We start from the raw sequence: 4730 nt of genomic DNA, 5'->3' as shown, positions 1-4730 counted from the left end.
ACCCCCTGAGGAGTCCTGGGGGGCTCCTCGGTCGCCTGCAGAGGGAGGCGTCGTGAAGAGCCGGGCGCCACGCTGCATGGCGCTTCCCGAGGACCGAAACCCTGCCAAGGACCAAGCCCCGCCGGTGCGCGCCTCGCGCGGTGCCGGCCTGCCAGGGGCAGCTCGAGTGGGCTCCCTCCTCGGGGTGGGTGTCTTTGAGGAGTTGCCCGCAGGCAGGCTAGGGGAATGTGTTACATGTGCGTGTGAGAAATCTTGCCCCATGGGAAATGTGACACGAAAATCACGAGAAGCCCTTGTCCCGTTCCCACCGTTCCTTACACCGCTCGGGTGCGATTCCTCCGTGACGGAGACGCGTGTGTGTTGCCTCTTGGCGCGTATGGCCTCCATTGCTGGAGCCGCTGCCTCGATGAAGGCTTATTGCTGGAATGTGTCTTCCCTAAGCAAAAATTATTGTTTTGCTGCGTTCTCCCAAGGATACGCGGCCTCCTGGAGCTTGTGCTGTGTGAACGTGGCCTCTGATAAGTTGTTTGGTTTGGAAGTTGAGGCGATGATATTCAGTTCTCTCTTTGCAGTAGGGATAATGAGGTGGATTCAGAGTGAGCGTTGTCTCTGTGAGGATGGGCTAGCGATGGATGTGTAACAGGTGGGAATTGATTGGGTGTTCACTATCCTTCGTAAAAGAAAAAAGTTTGGGATTGCTCCTCGTGAACAAAATATGTCTGCCGAACTATCTACCTGTATCATTTTAGGGTGTCGTCTGCATACAGCAAAAAAGGTTGTAAAAATTACCCATATCTCCTGCTCCCAAAATGAGAAGGGCAGGTTCAGAGTGCGGTGTGCATTCTTTCAGTCTGCGTTTTCATGAAGTTGGTGATGGGGGACTTCTTCCCCACCTTCACACTATGCTACATGGAATAAAAAGAGCTGCAAGAAATGCAGAGGCATGAATCCGTACAACTGTATGCCTGCTGCAGGGATCACAGGGTATTGGACATCCTCTTCCTTCAGCTCAGAATACCGAGTCTATGGCTGCACAACGGCTCCTAGGTTTTATGTCCATCGTGAAGATCTTGTTGTGATCTTCAGGGAGCTGGCAAGTCACAGCCTCATAAGTTACTTTATTTCTGGTGATGTCTACGGTTAATGTTTGACCACCTGATAGGAGCAATTGGAGTGAAGGAGCCTGCTAGGACTGTTACTGTTGTAAAGGAGGGTACAGGACCTGCCCTTAGAGGTAGAGTCACACCAACGACAGAAAAGCAATCAGTCAAAAGCGAGAATGGGAAGAACCCTGGTGACAAGGGGATGAGGTAGAGAGATTGTGAGTACACTAGGCAGAGGAAGACTAAGGTGGTAACATGGCTAAGCATGACCATGGAAACAAGGATGTCGAGGATTAGGGAAGAAGGAAGTGGCAGTGGAAGAAGGAGTTCAAGAAATGGAGGAGAAGAAGGGAGATCAGAACCCAGTAGCTGAAAAGGACAGAGGAGGAAAATGAAACAGTGTGGAACAAAGGTGATGGTGCAATTAGCTTCTTCCCAGAGGGCAAACCATATATTTTCAGATGGATGCTAAAAATACTTCAGGGAAAACAGTTGCAGAGAAGCTGAATGGGTTTGGGGGCTGCGGAGTGCTGACAGCGGGATGTGAGCCATACTTTGAAAGCCTTGGATTTGTACACTAGGTCACATCATACTGTAAACCTCCTCCTGATAACATATGGGAACTTGTTTGGTGGTCGTTCATGTGAACAAGTTGTATGTTGTCAAAATGTAAATATTTTCTTCCTTTTTTTTTCCGTTAAATATAGTTTGTTTCCATAAAGTGACATGAAGGTTACGAGTTGTAAACTCAAGTAAGCTTAATTATCTGCATACTTTGCTGTTCCCTGGGGACAGGCAATCTGGTGCTGGGGATCTCTGTCTTGGAAAGTTTTGGTTGTATTTTTTAGGAAATGTTCGAATTTCCGTATCAGTGTCGATTCCTAAACTCTTATGTGCATGAGATTTTTGGGTACTTTGAACTGCAGTTCTAGATGCTGTCAGGAAGCCTTTATATTTGTTCTAGATGTACAGCAAAAGAAAATCTGGAGGAAAAAAAAATAGAATTATCAGTGCTCTCTCTCACCTTTGGCACTGTTTGCTGGTGGAAGAAGAGCCTGCAAAGCCCCTTTGATTGTGTCCTTGGTAGCAGTTGTAGCATGCAGCTAGATACTCCTGGAGACCAAGTCGTTCTGATAGACACCAAATTTACTATTTAATGATGAGTGGTGTGTTTCTCATCTGGGGATCTGATATTCCGTTTGTAGAATTCAAGTGAGTAATGAAATGCTGCTGTTGTGTTCTCTCTGGGTTGCTGGATTAGAGGTTTCTGCCTGTGGCTGTTCCTTGCCATCCTGCAGCTCCCATAGCGGGATGAGGTCAGCGTATTCCTCGGAACAGACGGGTGAGATGGACTCGTTTCTGGGGTACCTGTGGGCTGGCGTGGCTTTGATCTGCTTTGGGCCGGGCACTGGCAGGGGTTAGTTGATTGCTCGTAGCGGGAAGTGCGTTTGGTTTGGGTGCGCTCTGTCAAACCTCAACTAAGTATTGACTTTGCACCTTTCCTTAGCTCTAGCTGGCATGGTTATTTTTGTGTGCATCTATCTCTGTCTTTAATGTGTTATCTACAAATGTGGATAGAGGCCGAGTTCAAAGAAACTGAAAGCAAGCGATCGGTCCCTTGGAGTGGTAGGTACCGAGTACTATGGTGTAGTTTTGTTTTGGTACAGTCTAGCGGTTCAGCTGTTGCCGTCTTCATTGGTTTTCAGTCAGATCGGGCTCTTCATTGTGGATTGTAAAGATTGTATCCACTGCTTGGGTGTTTACTGGTCTGGCAGAATTTAGGTAAGTGGAAGTGGAGCAGTCCTTCGTTCACAGTGCATTCACCTGAAAGTCAGACAGTTTAGTAACTCTGCAGGAAAGCAGACGTTCGGGTGAAGAGATATTAACCCATTTAATAAAAAAAATGAAGGGTGCCTTCATTCTAGACTATTTAAAATCTGCATGCTCAAAAGCAGTGTTGAAAATATCCTGATTTAGATGGTAAACTCTTTGGGGGGACAGGTATGTTGGGCATAACCCGGATCATTGCTACTCAAGATAATTCTCTTGAGTGTGCCTGTCTTAAATATGAGCAGCCATCCTGTAAATAAACTTCATGTTTCTGCGTCCCCACAGGCTGTACCCTCTCTTGAGTTCTGGACCGGGATGCCTGGGAGCGCATCCTGTCCTCCTTTGGTAAGGTTTGTGGTTATGCCTTTGCAGCATAAAAGGCAAAAAACTTGTATTTTATTTTGCATAAGGGGAGGAATTGTGGGAGATTCCTGAAAGATTGGTACCCTGTACGCAGTGCTAGAACTTGCATCGGTGCGGCTGGTTGTGCTGTCGTGTTAGCGACTGCTGGCTTGCACTCACCCAGGCTTTATCTTGCAACCATTCCGATGCCAGCCATTTAGAGGTAGAAGGACTAGTGCACTTGAGTGAAGGACATTTTAAGTGGGGATGGAAATCAGGTTGGTGCGATGCTTTAGTTGTAGCTCAAATCAAAGGCGTTTTTGTATCTGCATGTTTTGTGCCTTGTGTGGTGGCTTCTCAGCCTTAAACAGGAACTCTGATTAGGACGGCAATGGAACTATGGGTGAAGAAGAAATACAAAAATAGCAAGATCATAGGTGGACTTGGATTTCAATGAAGAACTCGTGTGTGCAGTCTTATTTATCTCAAAATCTTATGTTTAAATTCTTACTCAAAACCAATGACACGCAAAAATGCACCTTGAAGCATTTGTAGCAGCAGAGAGTAATCCTTATCTTCTTATCAGTGGACAGTGTCTTATCGCTGGCAGGGTGAACATAGCATGTCTGATCTCAAATGTGCAGACTGACTGTCTGTGGAAAGAAAACCAAAAACCAGATGTGTAGCTAACACGTTTTCAGAGTTGTTGCTTTTTTTGCAAGTGGCGTGCTCTTCTAGGACCCTTAGCACTTGTCTGCATAGTCCGTTAGATTATACTTTTGATGTCCTTGGATTGGGTGGTCTTCACAACCTAGCAAATACGTTTACACTTTTGAAATTGTTTTTAGAAACCTTTTGTGTTCTTTATAAACCATCAGAACTCTTAAAATAATGAACTGTTGCCCTAATTCTGCTTTGGTTTTACTGGTGACAACCCTTAGATCAATAAGCTGATATGGACGTATACAAAAATAGAAAGTAGTTGTTCAAACAAAAAAGCCCCACAAACAAAAAACCCCACAACCAACCCAGAAAACAAAACCAACAACAAAACCCCACGCGCTGTTATGTTGCAGATCTGGTAATACCCTTGGAGATAGTTAGGAAAGCACAGAATAAGTCAATATTTCTAAACCAGGGACTTACCAGCAGCCTACTGCATCACTACCTGTAAATGTCAGCTTATCAGGCAAGTATAAGCTGGTTATTATTGCTATTTTTTAAGCCTATGTGAACTTCACTGAATACAAGTCCACCGCAAACTGTTCTTAGGAAGTGTGAATAGTTACAGGAAGTTGGAAATATCAAGTACTGGAGCGTGAACAGGAAGGGCTGCCTTCACAGTATGTGCTTGCCACCGAATACATACACTGAAAAAAAACCGCTGTCGGTTTTATGGTTCTTCAAAGGATGAGTGTTGAAAGCCTGGAGCTTGGGAGATGGGCCAGTGGGTGT

General features: G+C 45.5%; 1 protein-coding gene across 1 annotated transcript in view; it reads right to left on the bottom strand.

The window, feature by feature from the left end:
• The window catches only part of LOC104125392 (histone H3.3A), a 7098-nt gene extending 5686 nt beyond the window's left edge, over window positions 1-1412 (bottom strand). Inside the window, exon 1 of the mRNA XM_009637834.2 lies at window positions 1401-1412. The gene's annotated coding sequence lies outside the window, so the exon portion shown is untranslated. The remainder of the gene's footprint in view (window positions 1-1400) is intronic.
• Between the last annotated feature and the right edge of the window lie 3318 nt (window positions 1413-4730).

The sequence above is a fragment of the Egretta garzetta genome, unplaced genomic scaffold (genome assembly GCF_000687185.1).
Source record: "Egretta garzetta isolate BGI_Z169 unplaced genomic scaffold, ASM68718v1 scaffold34, whole genome shotgun sequence".
NCBI classification, from domain to species: domain Eukaryota; kingdom Metazoa; phylum Chordata; class Aves; order Pelecaniformes; family Ardeidae; genus Egretta; species Egretta garzetta.
This window is presented reverse-complemented; position numbering and strand designations above follow the sequence as displayed.